The sequence below is a fragment of the Ascaphus truei genome, chromosome 3 (assembly GCF_040206685.1).
Source record: "Ascaphus truei isolate aAscTru1 chromosome 3, aAscTru1.hap1, whole genome shotgun sequence".
NCBI classification, from domain to species: domain Eukaryota; kingdom Metazoa; phylum Chordata; class Amphibia; order Anura; family Ascaphidae; genus Ascaphus; species Ascaphus truei.
Genome location: NC_134485.1, coordinates 10,061,618 through 10,083,470, shown reverse-complemented (window position 1 = coordinate 10,083,470; position 21,853 = coordinate 10,061,618). Strand labels below are relative to the sequence as shown.

Here is a 21,853-nt window from a genome sequence, read left to right as displayed (position 1 = left end):
AAGCCCCTTGATGTCATCCTTCTTGGTATCCTCTCATTTTAATGCAGTCCATCAATATACTAATGAGTTCATAGGGGTGTTACACTCTCCCTCCTGCTAGAAACATTTATGCCCCCATCAATTTCACAGTGGTATCATATATAATAGTAATAACATAACAGTACTAAAATTTCTATCAACACAGGAGCAGGTGATGGCATATAAGGGCAATTCCCACATAATGTGTCACTGATACACCACCAGGTATCACATTTCCAGGGTTCACGTGGCTCACTCACCATAGGGGTCTATATTTTTGGTATACTACCCACATGGGATTTTGGTGGATAACCCAGGGGAATCATACGTTAACCTGGCCTACTTTCTCTTTGAGGAAGGGGAGGAAATACCACTGGTTCTATCGGCACCTCTACCTGCTCTTCTTCAGACTTGGACTTAGTGTGACCCGGTGTCTTTTTCCTCTACCCTGTGGTTTCTTTCACAACCCCAAGGAACTTGGCCCGTCTCCACATCTTCATCAACTAAAAAGTGGATCTAGGGGAATAAAGTCATAGGTTTCAGGGTCCAGTTAATTTCTGGTAGTAGACGGGAACCCGTGGTAATGCACCCTGTATTGGAGGGAGACCTTGTGGAGGCTCAGAGTCACTCGAGTCCATAATGTTGGATAAGTGGCCTAACAGTCTCTCCCTTCCATACTCATCTTCATCCTCTGACTCATCACCTTCCTACCTCCATACCTGTGGCTTCATTACAGGCACAATTGTAGGCATGTACTAGGTGGTGTACATGTTGACTCCATTTTCTGTTATCTAGGATTTCCATCATATTCAACAATGTTCTGTTGAATCTCTCGGGTTGGGGGTCCCTTTGTGGGTGGTAGGGAATCATCTTAAACTTCATTATACCACACAAACTCAATATTTAATGGTAATCATTCAGCTCGTCAACTACGGCCCATTTTAATGGCAGGAGTTTGTGGACTGGATAGTTCTTCTCTGACGGGGCAAGATGCTGACGTACAAATGTGACAGGCCTTAGTCCATCAGAGTGGCCTTGGTACAGTACCCCAAACCTTCCAAGCTGGTATCTACATGCAGTATATAGGGTTTCTGGGATCAGCAAAAATCAGCACTGCAAAGAGGGTCTTGTTTTTTGGAATGCTTCCTTTCATTATTTAGTTCACCTGGCCATAGTCCTGACCACTGGTTCCTGGGGTCAAACTACACCCACGAGATGGGGGATAGCCCTTTCTTAGCTGTGTCAAAGGTTTTACTATGGCTGAGAAGTTATCCACAAACCTTCGATAGTACCTGCAAAACCCAAGGAAAGATGTCAACTCGGCCTTGGCCATGAGGCAATTGCTTCCAGCTTTGAAGGGTCAGTGGCAACCCCTCTTTCGGAGACTATATATCCCACATATAGTCTTCATTAATGATCTACCTATAGCTTGTAAGGGAGCTTCAATACACATGTATGCAGATGACACAATCTTATATGCGCACAGCCCTCACTTCTCTGACCTTGGACATGTACAGTACACCAATCAGCTTTTTAAAGACTTAAACTGGATTTCCCAAGACAAACTGTTTTTAAACACTGACAAGACTGTAACAATGGTATTTTGAAACCAGGGCTAAATTTCTAAAGCTACCAATGATGGACCTACAGATCAGAACCAGCGCTAATACAATTCTAGCCCCTGTCACTAGTTTTAAATATCTGGGCATATGGTTTGACTCCCATTTAACATTTATGTTGTACATTGATACACTGACATCCAAATCTAGGTGTACTTTATAGGAACAAATCCTCCCTAAGCCTACTGGTCAGAAAACGCATCGCACAGCAGATGCTAATGCCAATTATAGACTATGGGGACCGTGGCAGGATAGCCTCACGGTGGGGGTCAGTAAGAGTCTTAGGCAGTGGGTTTAGGCTTTAACTCCAGTGGTTTATTCTCCACAATAATAACAGAATAATAGACACACTGTCCCTTTAAGGAAAACAAAGCAATACAAGCAAAACCTACTCCCCTTGGGAGACTAACTCAAAATAATGGCTGACTAACCCGCTGGCTAACCCCAGTTTCAAGCTTTAAATAATACCCTCATGTTTAGAGATATAATATCAAGTCCTTATCGTGTGGATGGGGAACGCTATCCCAAACTAGTCTTTGCAATCCCTCTGGATAGGTTCATGAAGGAAACCGATAAGAATCCCTCAGCCAATCCGGCCATCAGTTTCTAAGCACCAGAACAACAGTGGCAAATTTGAAACGACCAAAAGATGCACCGACCGAAATAGCAAAGACACCGGCTTCAGAAATCCGAGGTGAAATATTTTCTAAGTCTAGCTTTTTGCGGCCAAGTTTTACAAACAGAACGTAGCGGTCGCGGCTAGGATTGCAAGCCGAATTTAGTTCCAGGACGATTGGAGCTAACTCCCAGTGAAGTGATTTCAGCACCTCCAGAGGAAGGAGAGTGGTGGCGTCAGGAACTCCATGCCGATTTCAGCTCCAGGACATCTCGGGCTAAGTCCCGGTCAACGAAAGACCCTTGTTTTATGTTATATTAAGTTAGGAAAATCTAGGTTTTTTGACCCAGGTCCCAAGTAAGTGTGTCTATCTTATGTAGTTTGTGTTCCACTGTGTGTTTGCCTTTTCATGCGAATCAATTCACAATTTATTTCACTTATCTTGTTTTGCTCAATGTATGATCCAGATATAAAGGTGTAAATGCCTGGCCTTCTATGACAGCCAGTAAAACCTACTCAGACAGCTGTTTTGACTCTTCAGTGTGAGGCTGGTTATACTCGCTTTGCAATGTGAAGCTGGAAAAGGTTTAATGAATTTAGACACTAAATACGACAAGACATGCGCTCGATGCTTCAATTGGGGTTCTCCAAGGTCTGCCTACATTCTACATTGTCTAACCCTATTGTACCCGAAAATTAACTTTTCTATATGTGATATTTCATCTAAATCTCCAGCCCCGTTTTGCAAATGAACATTTGGAATATTTTTAGCATTCATTTCCGAATGTAGCACCGGTTATTTATTTGGTAGAATATTTCCCTGCCAGAGAATACGTAAGTGCGTGATCCTCCCAGATGGGACCAAACACTATTATCTCATTTATATGACAACGTATTTTGAGATATGTAAAATATAAAGGCATATTAGGGATCTTATCACTGGATTTGATATTTTCTAAAGGTAGAGATTTATTTTGTGCCATCTAGTAAAATGTACATTTTTATAACACCCTCTTTATCAGGGGCTGATTTATCCTTATACCGCCCATAGGCTCACCCTGGCAGCAGGTACAGCCGTACTGTTGCAGCATAGCGCAATCACAGCAGCATGTGACGACGCATTGTGATGGTAATGTGTCATTTGATGTCGGGTTGCCATGACAACGCGACGCTGCAGGAGGGGGACCGCTCCAGAGAAGACCCCCCCTCTCAACACACACACAAAGCAATTGTCGCTCCCCTACAAATTGCCGCTCCAGGCTACAGCCCTAGTCAGCCTTGTGGGAAATCCAGCGCTGCTATTTATGCCATATCTCGTAAGGATGAGACGCCTCCCGTGCAGGAAACAGTGAATTTCCAGAGATAAACAGTAGGGAGATGTTCAAACTAAACTTACATTTCCGCCAAAGTTGTGACTATTTTCTGAGGTCGTAAAGTACAGATATAAATACCAGATTTCACCTTGTTGTTACTATAACCCTTTCATTGCAAGAGAGGCCCGCAACACATTTAGGGCTTTATTGACAACGCAGCACTTCTCCATGAGACACCTTCAAGCAAAGTTTACTAAATATGGTCCATTCAACTAAACGTAGCTGTAATGTGTCATCCAGCATAGAAGTTGTCTTGTAGAGTACAGCAAAGAAAAATATCATGTTGTGAGCACATTAACGTCTCATACAGGTCTGCCGCCCTGCCTCTCGCCATTACCTCATAGGCCGCGTTTATAGTAACCGCGACGGCGCATGCGTCGAGAACAACCAACAATCCTATGACGCCGACCTATAGTGCGATGAGGCGTGACAGCGCGACCGCGTTTTGGAAAGACAAAACAAAATGGTCTTTTCAAGCAACGGTCGCATCACGTGAGCGGTACAGCCAATCACGGCGAACCAGAAAAAGGGAAAAGAAAAAAACGAAGCACTGGTTCCACTAATAGCTATAAATAAACACAGAGGTGCATTCCCACAATAAAAAAAGTTTAATGGATCAAAGGCACAAAAAACAGAACACCTACGCGTTTCGGCGGGCTTGTGGCCCTTTATCAAGGTGACGCGTTCACCACGCCTCCATCAAAGTGCGGGCCTCGCTGGGGCGACAGGCGCATGCGGCTCCATGCCCTCCGTCGCGCGCACACGCGCCTGTATTATAATCTCAGCCTTGGCATACAGTGCTCCCACTGCAGCCAGGGATTCTGGTTAATTACATGCAAATGAGCACCGAGTGACTAATTCTTATCCATTTTAACATGGAACCCCTATGAGCTTATACCTGCCGTATTACACAGCTTTACAGCACAGCCTGGGTTACAGAAGTGCAGAGCCGGTAACCCTACTCACAGACAGCTTTTTCAACCTTTTGGGTCTCACAAGTGTGAGGTTGGCTACTGACTCTTGCAGAGTAGCAATCTACTATATATGTCTGCGTCCCTAGCGGCAATCTCATTGGTCCCTTGGCCTGCCCGCCCCCGCACCTCTCATTGGCCTGAGGCAGAGTGACGGGCAAAAAAAACCACACACACACACACACACACACACCCCCCCTCCTCCTCCTCTCCCTGTGCCCCTCACTCTCTCCCCCCACGTCACCCAAATCCCCACGCTCCGCAACATCCCCAGCCGCACCATCACCCTCACCGTGCGCCGTGGAGAGCAGCAAACTGCAGCCTCCTCCCCCCTCGCGGCGCGGCCCGGGCCTCCTGCACTCCCCCTCACGTGCACCGCTCCCGGAGAGGGGAAGCGCGGCCCGGGCCTCCCGCCTCAGATCCACGTGGGAGCCGGCGCCGCTACAGTCAGCGGGGGAACGAGCGCCCGGGACACAGCGGGGAGCGGCCACAACAAGCTGCCTCCCGCCTCACATCCACGTGGGAGCTTCCGGACGGGTGAGTGAGCTGCCGGACGGGTGACTGAGCGGCGTTCACCTACCCTCACCTCCCCTCACCCACCCCTCACCTCCCCTCACTCCACTTCCCCTCCACCTCCCCTTCACCTCCCCTCCACCCCACCTCCCCTTCACCCCCCCTCCACCTCCCCTTCACCCCCCCTCCACCTCCCCTTCACCCCCCCTCCACCTCCCCTTCACCTCCCTTCCACCCCCCCTTCACCTCCCCTCCACACCCCCTTCACCTCCCCTCCACCCCCCCCTCCACCTCCCCTTCACCTCCCTTCCACCCCCCCTTCACCTCCCCTCCACACCCCCTTCACCTCCCCTCCACCCCCCCCTTCACCTCCCCTCCACCCCCCCTTCACCTCTCCTCCACCCACCCAACCTTCACCTCCCCTCCACCCCCCGTCTTCACCTCCCCTCCACCCCCCCTTCCCCCCACCACCTCCCCCCCTTCCCCCCTCCACCTCCCCTCCACCCCCCCCTTCACCCCCCCTCCACCCCCCCCCCCTTCACCTCCTCTCCACCCCCCCCCTTCACCTCCCCTCCACCTCCCCTCCACCCCCCCTCCATCCCCACCTTCACCCCCCCTCCACCCCCACCTTCACCCCCCCTCCACCCCCACCTTCACCCCCCTCCACCCCCACCTTCACCCCCCCTCCACCTCCCCTTCCCACCACCTCCCCCCCTTTCCCCCCCTCCCCCTCCCCCCTTTCCCCCCCTCCCCCTCCCCCCCTTCCCCCCCTCCCCCCTTCCCCCCCCCTTCCCCCCTTCCCCCCCTCTCCCCTTCCCCCCCCCTCTCCCCTTCCCCCCCTCTCCCCTTCCCCCCCCTCTCCCCTTCCCCCCCCTCTCCCCCTCCCCTCACCCCCCCTTCACCTCCCCTCCACCCCTACCTTCACCCCCCCTTCCCTTCACTCCCCCCTTACAACCTCCCACCACCTCCCCCTCCTCACCACCTCCCCCCACCTTCACACCACCTCCCCCCACCTTCACACCCCCTTCCCCCCTTCCCACCACCTCCCCCCCTTCCCACCACCTCCCCCCCCTTCCCACCACCTCCCCCCCCTTCCCACCACCTCCCCCCCCTTCCCACCACCTCCCCCCCTTCCCACCACCTTCCCACCTTCCCCCCTTCCCCCCCTCCCCCCTCCCCCTCCCCCTCCCCTCACCACCTCCCCCCCTAACCACCTCCCCCCCTTCCCCCCTCCTCACCACCTCCCCCCCTTCCCCCCTCCTCACCACCTCCCCCCCTCCCCCCTCCTCACCACCTCCCGCCCCTTCCCCCCCTCCCCCCCTCCCCCCTTCCCCCCCTCCCCCCCTCCCCCCTTCCCCCCTCCTCACCACCTCCCCCCTCCTCCCCCCCCTCCTCACCATCTCCTCCCCCCCCCTCCTCACCACCTCCTCCCCCCCCCTCCTCACCACCTCCTCCCCCCCCTTCCCACCTCCTCCCCCCCCCTTCCCACCTCCTCCCCCCCCTTCCCACCTCCTCCCCCCCCCTTCCCACCTCCTCCCCCCCCCTTCCCACCTCCCACACACACACACGTAGACACACACACGTAGACACACACACGTAGACACACACACACACACACACACGTAGACACACACACACACACACACACACACACACAAGTAGACACACACACACACACACACACGTATACACACACACACACACACACACACGTATACACAAACACAAACACACACACGTACACACACACACACATGTACACACACGTACACACGCACGTAGACACACACACGTAAACGTAAGACACACACATGTACACGTAGACACACACATGTACACGTAGACACACACACACACATGGACACGTACACACACACACACACATGTACACGTACACACACACACATGGAGACATACACACACACATATGGAGACATACACACACACGTATACACTCACACACGTATACACACACAGGTATACACACACATAATGTATACACACATGTATACACACACACATGTATACACACACAAATGTACACGTACACGTACACGTACACACACACACACACACACACACACATGTATACACACACACACTTATACACACACACATACAATGTATACACACAAACATGTATACACACACAAACATGTATACACGTGTATACACATGTGTATACACACACATGTATACACACACACAATGTATACACACACACACGTGTATACACACACACAATGTATACACACACACGTGTATACACACACACGTGTATACACACACGTGTATACACACACACGTATATACACACACACGTATATACACACACACGTACACATACACACACACGTACACATACACACACATGTATACACACACACACATACAATGTATACACACAAACATGTATACACACACACATGTATACACACACACGTACACACATACACACACATGTATACACACACACACACAATGTATACACACACACACGTATACACACACTATCCCCAGCACCACCACATCAGCACACTGGTATCCCATGCCCCCCCCAGCACACTGGCATTCTCGGCTCCCCGCCATTCCCAGCCCCCATCAACACCATCAGCACTCACACATCGGCACCTTTGCACCTCCCCCATCGGCACACCCACATCCGCACCCCCACATCAGCACCAAACCCTCCCAAATCAGCACACCGATACAATCACCATAAGTACAGCCACAGCAGCACTACCACCGCACATGGGCCGCGTGGACCACTCCCCACCCAAATGCCACACCCACACCACAAACATCCCGGGCAACGCCGGGGCTCTCAGCTAGTTCTTAGTAAATATCTGTCTAAATGACAGCACAGAAGAAGGCTGGGGAGCCGTGTTGGTCCTTTGGTCCATGTAGTAACACAGGAAGGAGAGGGAGTAGGATACCTTTTATTCCAGAGATCTAAAGGGAATGAGACCGCTCATCCTTTTTGTAATGTATATTAAATAGCAATGGCAGGTGCTTAAGGGACAAATAGACATATAATTTCAGATGAGATCCAAGAGGGATCAAAAAGGAATCCCCAAAGCAAGCACTCAATGCCAGGAACAATATGGTTAGATAGCAGTGATCCAACAAGGTCAAAATGCCTGTATAGGGTATGTATAGGGATTAAATAACCCTTTAAGTCCCACCAAGTCCAAAGGAAAAAATAATACATTTTTATTAGTTATTACTTATTAAAAACACAAACATTTCAATCACACTATTAAAAATACCTCTATCCAGAGGTGGTTAATGTGGTCAGTATTTCCGGAGTATGTCTATATTAGTATGACTCCTATATCATTAACCATATCATTAACCATATGTAATGGATCTATAGTAGCCACAATGGCCCTGTCAGGTGCCTGGAAGGATATCTGTGATCGCGTGACGTCATCAGAGGTGGCGCCACCCCTACGATCCTGTAGCTTGAGAGAAGACAGGCTTGTATACGCGGCTGGGTTTAGACATATACTTATGATCCGCCGCGATCACAGATATCCTTCCAGGCACCTGACAGGGCCATTGTGGCTACTATAGATCCATTACATATGGTTAATGATATACTATATACTTGGTGCAATAGAACTGTGATACAGGTCCTGGGTATTACCTACTGTGACTGTTTGTCTGTATACTATACCGAGTCTGGTTGGATATGTCTGACACTTAACACAGACATGATCCAAATGCAGTCTGTTTACTGACTGAGCGACACAGACTGTCACTATATGTATATGTGTAGATAGAAATCAGTAGCACTGTTGCACCAGTTGATCTAAGAAATATTCATTTCGGACAACACTGCACTCAACCTACATATGTGTGTATAGTCTGATATTCAGATTCCAGATTTTACAGGATCACAATACATAATTATCCGGTTTATAATTGATATTACCGATTGGGATGCATGTGAGTCAATAAGAGTCATACTAATATAGACATACTCCGGAAATACTGACCACATTAACCACCTCTGGATAGAGGTATTTTTAATAGTGTGATTGAAATGTTTGTGTTTTTAATAAGTAATAACTAATAAAAATTGATTATTTTTTCCTTTGGACTTGGTGGGACTTAAAGGGTTATTTAATCCCTATAAATACCCTATACAGGCATTTTGACCTTGTTGGATCACTGCTATCTAACCATATTGTTCCTGGCATTGAGTGCTTGCTTTGGGGATTCCATTTTGATCCCTCTTGGATCTCATCTGAAATTATACCTTTTATTCCACCAACAAGCAGTTGCAAAGTTACAAGCTTCCAAGCCTCTCAGGGATGAAGAACCCCGAGAGATTCCAAAGCGTGTAACATATCAACTGCTTGTTAGTCCCGTCCCTCTCCCTCCTGTGTTACTGTCCCGTCCCTCTCCCTCCTCTGTTACTGTCCCGTCCCTCTCCCTCCTCTGTTACTGTCCCGTCCCTCTCCCTCCTGTGTTACTGTCCAGTCCCTCTCCCTCCTCTGTTACTGTCCCATCCCTCTCCCTCCTATGTTACTGTCCCATCCCTCTCCCTCCTGTGTTACTGTCCCATCCCTCTCCCTCCTCTGTTACTGTCCCGTCCCTCTCCCTCCTCTGTTACTGTCCCGTCCCTCTCCCTCCTCTGTTACTGTCCCGTCCCTCTCCCTCCTCTGTTACTGTCCCGTCCCTCTCTCTCCTCTGTTACTGTCCCGTCCCTCTCCCTCCTGTGTTACTGTCCAGTCCTTCTCCCTCCTCTGTTACTGTCCCGTCCCTCTCCCTCCTCTGTTACTGTCCCGTCCCTCTCCCTCCTCTGTTACTGTCCCATTCCTCTCCCTCCTCTGTTACTGTCCCATCCCTCTCCCTCCTCTGTTACTGTCCCATCCCTCTCCCTCCTCTGTTACTGTCCCGTCCCTCTCCCTCCTCTGTTACTGTCCCGTCCCTCCCCCTCCTGTGTTACTGTCCCGTCCCTCTCCCTCCTCTGTTACTGTCCCGTCCCTCTCCATCGTGTGTTACTGTCCCGTCCCTCTCCCTCCTCTGTTACTGTCCAGTCCCTCTCCCTCCTCTGTTACTGTCCCATCCCTCTCCCTCCTCTGTTACTGTCCCGTCCGTCTCCCTCCTCTGTTACTGTCCCGTCCCTCTCCCTCCTCTGTTACTGTCCCGTCCCTCTCCCTCCTCTGTTACTGTCCCGTCCCTCTCCCTCCTCTGTTACTGTCCCGTCCCTCTCCCTCCTCTGTTACTGTCCCGTCCCTCTCCCTCCTCTGTTACTGTCCCGTCCCTCTCCCTCCTCTGTTACTGTCCCGTCCCTCTCCCTCCTCTGTTACTGTCCCGTCCCTCTCCCTCCTCTGTTACTGTCCCATCCCTCTCCCTCCTCTGTTACTGTCCCATCCCTCTCCCTCCTCTGTTACTTTCTAAATTACAGTTCTCCTACAGACCACATTCAAGATACTTCACATAATACTTCAATGGCGACACCTTGTGGATATAAATAGAATATTTTTTTAAATGTATTTTTTAAAACTATTCAGATTATTATTTTTTACTTTGTCTTACTGTATGTATGTATGTATTGTATTGTATTGTATGTCTTTATTTATATAGCGCCATTAATATACATAGCGCTTCACAGTAGTAATACATGTGGTAATCAAATAAATAACAGATAATATAAATAACAGATCATGGGAATAAGTGCTTTAGACATAAACGTAACATTAAGGAAGAGGAGTCCCTGCTCCGAGGAGCTTACAGTCTAATTGGTAGGTAGGGAGAACGTACAGAGACAGTAGGAGGGAGTTCTGGTAAGTGCGTCTGCAGGGGGCCAAGCTTTATGTATCATGTGTTCAGAATATATGTATATGTATTTGATATGCCGTCTGTCAACTAATCAAGATAAAGGATGATGATGGTAAAACAGTTACATTGTTACAAAACAATTTATCCAAATAAAAAATGTACCCCAAAAATCTGAATACTAGATTAAAATAGCATTCCCATCAGGGCCGTGAAAGTGTATCAGGTGCCCCCTTCCCCCCTGGTGAGAATGTATCAGGTGCCCCCTTCCCCCCTGGTGAGAGTGTATCAGGTGCCCCCCCACTCACCCCCTGGTGAGAGAGTGTGTCCGGTGGCCCCTTCCCCCCTGGTGAGAGAGTGTGTCCGGTGCCTCCTTCCCCCCTGGTGAGAGAGTGTGTCCGGTGTCCCCTTCCCCCCTGGCGAGAGAGTGTGTCAGGTGCCCCCTTCCCCCCGGGTGAGAGAGTGTGTCCGGTGCCTCCTTCCCCCCTGGTGAGAGAGTGTGTCCGGTGCCTCCTTCCCCCCTGGTGAGAAAGTGTGTCCGGTGCCCCCTTCCCCCCTGGTGAGAGAGTGTGTCAGGTGCCCCCTTCCCCCCTGGTGAGAGAGTGTGTCCGGTGACCCCTTCCCCCCTGGTGAGAGAGTGTGTCCGGTGCCCCCTTCCCCCCTGGTGAGAGAGTGTGTCAGGTGCCCCCTTCCCCCCTGGTGAGAGTGTGTCCGGTGCCTCCTTCCCCCCTGGTGAGAGAGTGTGTCCGGTGCCTCCTTCCCCCCTGGTGAGAGAGTGTGTCCGGTGCCTCCTTCCCCCCTGGTGAGAGAGTGTTTCCGGTGCCTCCTTCCCCCCTGGTGAGAGAGTGTGTCAGGTGCCCCCTTCCCCCCTGGTGAGAGAGTGTGTCAGGTGCCCCCTTCCCCCCTGGTGAGAGTGTATCAGGTGCCCCCCCCCCCCTGATGAGAGTGTGTCAGGTGCCCCCTTCCCCCCTGGTGAGAGTGTATCAGGTGCCCCCCCCCCTGGTGAGAGAGTATGTCAGGTGCCCATCCCTCCATCCCCCTCCCCCCCCACACACACACATTTATCTTTCGAAAATGAATACTGCACATTAGTGTTGCACCCTTGCTAATTTGGCTTTAGCCCATCAGGGACTTAAGGGGTTAAATCCCTTGCAGGGCATAGGTGTTGCACACTTTGTGTAACTTAAATATGTATCTGTTTTAAAGGTTAGTGTCTGGCACTGCCTTAATTCTGGAGGTTTCCAGAAAGTCCCCATATATGGGGGTGACCTTATAATGCTTAGACGGACCCCAGGTTATAAAAGGTAGGGTTCAGCCTTTTTTGCTTCGGATCCCAGGAGGAACCAGAGGAGGGGATGTCACTTGTATACGTTATATGTTTATAGTAAGTAACTAAGTGTAACGGGTTTCCCCCCCCCCAATCTCACATTGGCCCGGGTAATCTAACCAATCCCCATTACGTGTTCGTGTCTGGTGGTGCACCTGTAGGCAACAGGGCTCCTGAGTCTCCCGCTTGATGGTATTAGAGGATGTCATCCAGACAGGCAGCTGAGGTAGTGTGTGCGAGTCCTACCTATATCCAGTGCAGCGCCTCCACCTCATCAGGATCTGTGCTTCCGCAGGAAGATGGTCCTGGTGAGGGACTCCTTCTTGGTGGTGCCATCCACTGCTGAGTAACTTCACACTCACACAGTGGAGGTATATTCGAACAGGGCATCTTTATTGATGGTTGGTATGGGCAAGCTGCCCCTCACAGATAACAGCTCAGCCACTCATCTCACTGCAGCATTCCATTAGGAAGGTCCCTTCTCTAATAGATCTGCTTTCCACCTCTACTCTCAGAGAGATTCTCCAGCTTCTCTGGCTGCTGTCAGCTCCTCTCCTGAGCTGCTTTGTCTCTCTCAGCTCCTCTAACTCTGCTGCGTATGCTCACTGACTCACAGCTAGCAGGAGACACTGCAACATTGTTGCAGACCTTCACGTGCCTCTCAGTGAACAGAGCAGCACAACAACAGGAAACTGAACTCCTAACTTTAGGCAGTGCTGTGTCTTATATCACCCCCCAGAGAACAAACATGCTCTGTATCACTAAGTGGGAACACACTGCATGTTGTCACTTCCTTTGGGGACATATGACACCTCACCAGGGTGTGAGGGCAAACCTCATTGATAGCATGCTGGCAATCCTGCATACTTACCAGGGTTACTGCCAACATGAGAAAGAGATATGTACACCAATCCTAGACATGGCTACATTCTCCCCCTGGTGGAATCCCAACGCCCTCGCTTGGGGACCTAAATTTGCGGAACCTTCCTTCAGGTAGCACTGCAAAACATAACAACACATTATTACAGTACATATCTTTTCTTATAACCATTATAACAGACACATCCTAACGTAGATGTGTAACAACCAGAATTACCCCCTGCTATAGTATCCATTACTGGTACCCCTATACCCTCTTAAGGTGGCTTACGTACAGCATAGTCCACTGGGCTTAGAGTATCAATACTGTAACACTCTAGGTGACATACTGGACACCCACAATCAGCCCAAAATTCTGGCATGGATGCTGATGGACCGAAAGGATCATGCCCATACACCTCCCTAAGGCATCTCCTGGGGATGTAGCATATCCCCTCGTGACTACACCACGTCTCATCTAACCCGCCAGGATCCCAAATTTCTTCTCCTAATCCTTCCTCTTCATCAGTGCCATATCCCCTATCTTCATCAGGGGACCCCATTTCGAACTTACTTTCTCCCTCCCATGGATGGTGAAAATAAAGTAACCACTTTTGGCGATCCCTAATAACTCTTTCTGACTGTGGGGGCACGTAGGGGGTTCCCTGGGCAATAGGCACAATATGAGCAACATTACCCAAATCCCCAGATGAAACTCCCAATGTTCCTGGAGACCCAAAATTTGACCCAATGCTCTTAGAATCACATCCCACCCCAACAGCACGATTGTCATCATTAGGGCTGTATAACATCCTTTGCATAGCCATTTTCCTCCCCGATCCCTCATCAGAGGTAAAACAGTCACCCCAGTCCAGATTTTCCCCAGTCCATTCTTCAGAAGTGGCTCAGGACTCCCCAGACAACCCTTGGCTAGACTGGGACCCGTAGGAAAAAGTGACAGGGGCAGGGATTTTAACTATGGCCGGGGATTGGGCATAGGGAAACACTGCCAGCATACGCGGGGCTACGACCCGCAACTTCTCGCTACTTTGCCCAGTACCATCGGACTGGCACTCCGGTTCACTCGCCTCCTTACTCCCAGGCTTCCGCAGGGCCTGCTGGCTCTTCTCGGACCCAGGCAACCTGGTACAGCTGCTTGGCCGAGAGGACACGGCCATCTCGCTGGACTCGCCGCCATCTTGCGTTGGGTTCCCAACCGGAACCTCTTCCTCCAGAACGACATCCGCCGCCGGAAGTGATGGTTCTGCTCTCTGCTCCGTCCGGGCCTGGGCTAGGCCTTTCTCCGCCGTTGCCACCACCGGCGCCTGTGGAGGGTAAGGATGCATCTCACCGCTCCGTCGGCTCGGGATGGGTTCCTCTCCACCGTCTGTTCCGTCAGTCACCACGGCCGTGGGACTCCGCCTCTCAGGTTGTTTCTGCACCGGCGACACGAGACTCAGCTCTGCCGCGACACAGGTAATTGCCGGTTCTTTTCCAGCACCGCTGTAGTGGTCCGCCGGGGGGCGCATCACCACCGATGGTTCGCTCGGTTCCATGGATAACGGGGCAGGTGATTCCTGCTTGGGAACCGGGTCTAAATGTTCACTTGGGCACACAGGCCCTCTACAACCTCCACAGCTGGTTGACTACTGTCTTCAGTAGTACAGGATGGGGGTAGGGACATCTCCGCAGGGGAACAGCGTCTGGGCGCCTCGCATTCGCTGGTGGCCATCGGCCTGAAGCGGTCCTGCTCCGGCGGTACCAGTGGTAGCGATCCCCCTTCTCCCTGGGCAGTCACCTTACCCTTCGTTGATTCCGTTATCTGTGGTTCCATCATCTGGGGTTCCGGTTTTGGAACCGGATCTGGAGCCGTCTCTGTCATCGGGGCTTGGAATTCCTCAAGCGTAGGCAGAAAAGGGCTAGACACAAGATGGTTTGCTCCGTTCACAAAGAAAATAGCTCCCCAAACAAGTTCTTTTCCCAGAAATACACAATCAGAGCCCAAACACCTCAAGCTGGTGATCCCGTCAGTGGATACTTCCAGGACCCCTTTAGGCAATGAATAATAGGCAAAGTCCATATCGCCCTTCCTCACTTTATGCAGACACGGGCACAAAAGAAATGGGTGACTTACTTTCCTCGCTCGCCATGCCCCTGGTAGCTGAGGTTGTGGTTTACTGCATTCTGTTTCTTTCTTAGGGGGAACAGAAGTTGCTACTGGCAGTTCACTGTGCGCACTCCCCCTGGTGGACTCTAGAGGAGGGGCATTCTCTATAAGGGAGTGGTTCTGGCTCTGCGCTGAGTCACTCACATCACCGGGGAGGGGCTCTGAGTCCGTCACAGTCCTTGAGGGCGCGGCCACAGCTTTCGCGCCATACCTCCCCGCAGGGTGGAGTTTTTCTTTTGGTGCCAATCCCGGCCAACTTTCTTCAAGTTTAGCATTGGCAGCATTTTCTGCAACTGGCCCACGCGGTCTCCCAGGGAAGCGGGAACCGCCATTTTGGATCGCTCTGCCATCCATATTCGCAGCAGTTGCAACTTCATGTTTCTCTATCTCATCCACTAGCCTCTCTAAGGACAGGGGGTCACCCCGCATCCAGGAGCACCGCATCTTGGCCACGACAGGATGGTCAGGCATCGCTCCTCTCAGAACTTGATAACAAAAGTACACCTCCACCTCAGTGGCCTTAATACGATCACCTTTTCGCATCTCCCGCAAGACTTCTCCAATCCGCAGGAGGAACTCAGATAGCTCCTCTCCGTCTTTCTGACGAAGACTGAAGTACCGCTTCATCAATTGTCCTATGTCCTCTTCACACACAATGGACTGATTGAGCATTACTACTGACTCCAACGCCGTCGCCATTTTGCGTTGCTGTATTTGTTCTGATTGTACATGGAGCTCCTCTCTGCGGGGCAGCTGCCACACCGATACAACAAACATGCCTTGTGCACCACCTTGTGTACCTAATGTAGATCTGACTCGTGTTTGCACTACCTCAGGCTAGGCTCACTCTTTCTGTGTTTGCTGTAACTACCTTCCTCCAGTCTGTGCTTCCTTCGGTAAGTGATCTGGAATGGACTAGAGTACTCTTCCATGCAGTACTTGGGCATCTACCTACTGTTGGCTAGCCTAGTGCAGATCCTCTCCAGAATTCCTGACCACGTTAACAGGCTATCCCTTCAGGCATCTTACCCCTAGCGCTACCTCAAGGTGACTAGGACAGCTATAGCCCCTCTCCAGACCCACTAACTCCTCTCAGGTTCCCAGGGTATCCCTGCGGTTCCATCCCAACACAGCACAAAGTGGTAGCATACACTCTCCCTGTTTCCTAGTGTGCCTAGCAAAAGCCTGTCCTGTTGACAGGTATCTCAGCAGCGCCTCCAATTGTAACGGGTTTTCCCCCCCCCCCAATCTCACATTGGCCCGGGTAATCTAACCAATCCCCATTACGTGTTCGTGTCTGGTGGTGCACCTGTAGGCAACAGGGCTCCTGAGTCTCCCGCTTGATGGTATTAGAGGATGTCATCCAGACAGGCAGCTGAGGTAGTGTGTGCGAGTCCTACCTATATCCAGTGCAGCGCCTCCACCTCATCAGGATCTGTGCTTCCGCAGGAAGATGGTCCTGGTGAGGGACTCCTTCTTGGTGGTGCCATCCACTGCTGAGTAACTTCACGCTCACACAGTGGAGGTATATTCGAACATGGCATCTTTATTGATGGTTGGTATGGGCAAGCTGCCCCTCACAGATAACAGCTCAGCCACTCATCTCACTGCAGCATTCCATTAGGAAGGTCCCTTCTCTAATAGATCTGCTTTCCACCTCTACTCTCAGAGAGATTCTCCAGCTTCTCTGGCTGCTGTCAGCTCCTCTCCTGAGCTGCTTTGTCTCTCTCAGCTCCTCTAACTCTGCTGCGTATGCTCACTGACTCACAGCTAGCAGGAGACACTGCAACATTGTTGCAGACCTTCACGTGCCTCTCAGTGAACAGAGCAGCACAACAACAGGAAACTGAACTCCTAACTTTAGGCAGTGCTGTGTCTTATATCACCCCCCAGAGAACAAACATGCTCTGTATCACTAAGTGGGAACACACTGCATGTTGTCACTTCCTTTGGGGACATATGACACCTCACCAGGGTGTGAGGGCAAACCTCATTGATAGCATGCTGGCAATCCTGCATACTTACCAGGGTTACTGCCAACATGAGAAAGAGATATGTACACCAATCCTAGACATGGCTACATAAGTAAGAAACCTTTTGTTATTTTCCAATGAGGGAAAGTCACGCCTAAATTATTACAGGGTCCCCCCCATATGGCCCTTAGGTGCATCCTACCCACAAGAAGGGATACAAGGCACTTTATCATAAGGTGTATTCAACCAGAACCCCTTCAGTGTACATCTGCGCACCCCAAAGGCGGACGTCCCCAAGAGTTGCTCCCCATCTGCACAGGACCAGCATGCTAAGGGTTAACATTTGCTCGTACTTTGTGGAACGTCGACCCAACCCACTGGAATGTTAATGAGCCAAGAGGACAAAGAACGTTGTATTTGCAGCTGCATTGAATTTGGACCACTTCAGGGTACATCTGCGTTGCCCCAAAGGCGGACAGCCTGTGGCGCAGCCGAAGAGTGTGAGCCGTTTGCTGCCGTTCGGCTGCTGTTTGGTGATGTTAAAGCTTCTCTATTTCAATCTGAAACTTACCAGCCCTTTATCCCCTGTACCCAAATTTCCAACTCTATCTGTTCATGAAATGTCTGGGAAGTGACTGTATAACCCTGTTCTTTTAATGTACCCATGTATTGTTATAACTCTGTGCCCAGGACATACTTGAAAACGAGAGGTATCTCTCACTGTATTACTTCCTGGTAAAACATTTTTATAAATATGTAACGGATATTCTGGCCTAGCCGGACCCACCCAATCTCACATTGGCCCCTTTGTTCTAACCAGTCCCCATTACATGGTAGTGTCTGGTGGTGGTGCACCTGTTGGCAACAGGACTCCTGAGTCTCCCGCATGATGGTGTATGGGGAATGCCAACCCAGACAGGCAGCTGAGGTAGTGTGCATGAGTCCTACCTACATAACGTGCAGCGCCTCCACCTCACCAGGATCTCTGCGTCCGCATGGAGATGGTCCTGATGAGGAACTCCTCTGTGGTGCCTTCCTCAGCCGAGTAATCCCAGACTCACACATGAGGAAGTTGTTGAACAGGGGCATCTTTATTGATGGTTCAGGCAGACTGCCCCTCGCAGCAGGCAGCTTAGCCGCACATCTCTCTGCTGCACTCCATCTGGAAGGTTACTCCTTCTCCTAATGGAGTTGCTTTCCACCTCTCCCCTCAGGGAGATTCACCAGCTTGTCTCTCTTGAGCCGCACAGACTCACAGCTATTGCATCACACACTGCAACACTGTTGCAGACCTCCACATGACTCTCCTGAACAGAGTCAGAACACCAACTGAACTGCTAACTTTAGGCAGTGCTGTGTCTTATATCACCTCCAGAAAACAGACACCCTCTGTGTCACTAACCGTGGACACAAGCATGTTGTCACTTCCTTTGGGACATATGACACCTTACCAGGGTTTGAGGGCAAACCTCCATGATTGTTACTGGCAACCCTGCATACTTTGTATTGTAAAATAAGTGATATAAGGCGCAAACGACTAAAAATAATAACAATTGTGAATAAATCTATGAAAAGTGATATATGATGATTAAAGTCCAACCACCCAGCTCAAACCTCACTGGTGGGACCTGTTTCACGGGTTCCAAGGATTCAAGTATTTTTCTCAAACATCCAGGGGGAGCATATGGGGAAAGAAATACAAATTTAAGTGCAGACGTTTCTATAAAGTGGAATGATATTGTCTTGGCTCGTATAAATGTATTACTCACAAGATGTATGAGTTAATCAGGCAATTGGCAAATTGGGTTGCCACCCATCTGTGATCTGGACCCCCCTTGTTAGAGATACCGTCAGCAGGATGATGTATATATAATAGAGAGAGAACTACATAGTGCGATCAAAAAGGTACAACTTTATAATTAAAAAAAAACGGGTCAATAAAATGCGCACTTACAATGTGCCAGTAAAAATCATGCATGTATCTCACAAATGGAGAAAATAGAAGCTCCCCGAACTGCTCACCGCCTCCCTCGGGTGTTTGGCTGGCTTTCTCTCACGGATCAGTATACCGGTTCATCTTCCTGGACGGGCGCCGTGAGGGAGGCTCTGAACCGGTATACTGATCCGTGAGAAAAAGCCAGCCAAACACCCGAGGGAGGCGGTGAGCAGTTCGGGGAGCTTCTATTTTCTTCTATTTTCTCCATTTGTGAGATACATGCATTTTATTGACCCGTTTTTTTTAAATTATAAAGTTGTATTTCTTTCCCCATATGCTCCCCCTGGATGTTTGAGAAAAACCCTGCATACTTACCAGGATTACTGCCAGCATGAAAGAGATATGTACACCAATTTTACACATGGCTACAAATAAATCATAGTGTCCTTAGAGCAGGGGTTCGCAAACTGGGGTGGGGGCATGAGATTTTCTAGGGTGGGGCCCTGCCCTCTTTCCCATAGCATTTAAACTAAATGTCGGGGACCTCGCGAGGCCTCTGCATGTTCGCTTACCTTGTCTCCAACGGCTTCGGGCGACACGTCGCCATGGTAACGTGATGTCACATGCCCCCACAGCGTCATTTGTAAGCGGGGGTCACGAGCAGGAGGGGAAGAGCAGGCAGGGGGGCATAGGAGGAAAAGTTTGCGCACCCCTAACTTAGATGTATTGCCCCATGGCTGCCAGAAGGAATAGGCTCCCAGCTGTTCTCCATATGGGGGAGCAGAGAAACAATGTCAGGGTGATAGGGTGGGTTCCCCCAAATGTGAGGGCACCCTGCCAACGGGTCCCAGTAGATGTGGGAGCAGCCACATCTATCCAGGCTGTGCAAGGCCTTATTCGTGAAAAATGAAAAGTATGAGCCTCTTTGGGGAAAGCTATGTGAGCATCTCAAATGAGACGTGCTGCTGTTTTAAAATAAAAAGTTGATATTTTTACAGAAGGAACCCGCAGTGATGCACTCAACCTCACAGAATGATATTAAATAAAATATAACTTTTAATAGTTCAATGTAAAAAATGTTCAGGAGAGGACTAATAAATCAAATCAAATTAGCTTTATTGGCATGACGAAAGAACATTTCAGTATTGCCAAAGCGTGAATAATAGGGGGTGGGGGACAATAATTACATGAATACTAAGGGGTAGGGTATAATGATTGCACGGTATATGGGTAACAGTTTCACACAGGGATGTGGGGGTTAGTGGACGTCTCTCAGCTTGTGGCAGGTGCTGATATAGTGTGCAGCCAGTTCTGCTGTGGTTTCAACTTCTCCCAGGAGGATCGCTATTTTTTGGTTCTCCTCTATATTATTAAAGTTCTGGATAAGAGCAGTGAGTTTCTCTAGGTGGTCACTCCTCACTTCAGAGTATTGTGTGCAACGCAACAGGAAGTGTGTTTCATCTTCTACCTCTCCTAGCTCACATCGCTGGCACAGTCTCATCTCCCGGGGCTTCCAGTTCTGTCTGTGTCTGCCTGTTTCTATTTCTAGGCTGTGGGCACTTATTCTGTACTGGCTCAGGGTCTGTCTCTGTTTTGGGTCTTTTACCTTCAGTAGGTATGGTGCCAGAGTGTATTCTCTCTGTAGGCTGTGGTAGGTTTCCAGCTTCTTTGAGCGCTGGATATCATTTTCCCACTTAGTCACATACTGCTTCTTCATTTCGTTGGAGATTGAGTTGATTTCTTTTTTCGGCAGGTTATTGATCTGTGTGGGGTTTTGTCCTTGGAGTGAGAGGACAAGTTGTTTGATGGCACAGGGTTTAGTGAGGAGGTCCTGGCTTCGCATTGCTCTGTAGCAGTAAGACTGTGGGTGGCTGTTGTTTAGTTGGGCCCAGAATGTCAGTGTTCTCTTCTGTATAGTGAGCAGTAGAGGAAAGCGGCCCAGCTCAGACTAATTTATAACAAATGTGAGAATATATATAAGGAAAAGGGAATGGACTGGGCGCTTCTAAAAGTGAATGTGAAAACAGTGTTAAGAAATAAATTAAACAACAAAATGTGATTACACTACAAAAATAAGAAATACCCTTCACCAACCAGTGGTAAAATAGTATTAAAATATACAAAGTGGAGTTAGCTGCTCAACATCCTCAGGTAGGACTGTTCTGAGTCCCAAGATGTACAATTTCTTTTCTTCTGGGAGAGGAGGAGCGCTGGTGTGCTCAGTGGTATATGTAAATAAAATAAAATAAAAGCAAATATAGTGCAGATGGTTGATACTGGTTATATATCACTCTGTAAGCTTTAAGTAGTTGCACTCACCAAACTTCTGGTAATGGTAAATATGTCAGAGATTCTTCTCTCCTGACTGGAGCCCTTGTGATGAATAAGTAGATACGGTAGGTGAAAAATAAGGTGAACCGAGACAAAAACGCTACCGAGCAATGCTACTCATTGTAGCATGATCTCATAGTAACAGCTCACAGACCACGTTGACCTGGCAGTGGCTATAACTCCTAAAGAACACAGCAATAAGCAGTATGATTAATACTCGACCAGCCTAGCTCACATAGCGGATGCCCATGGAAACGCTGGGCTATAGTAGCTATATAGCTATACGATACCCTGTATTTTACTAAATAGAGCTGCAGCTACTAAAACTCAAATGTAACGTCTCTGAGACCTGTGTCTCAGT

At 49.8% G+C, this 21,853-nt stretch overlaps 1 protein-coding gene across 1 annotated transcript in view; it reads right to left on the bottom strand.

Moving 5' to 3' along the window:
* Positions 1-13,089, bottom strand: part of B4GALT4 (beta-1,4-galactosyltransferase 4) — a 132,389-nt gene extending 119,300 nt beyond the window's left edge. The window contains exon 1 of the mRNA XM_075593628.1: positions 12,474-13,089. The gene's annotated coding sequence lies outside the window, so the exon portion shown is untranslated. The remainder of the gene's footprint in view (positions 1-12,473) is intronic.
* Positions 13,090-21,853: the final 8,764 nt, after the last annotated feature.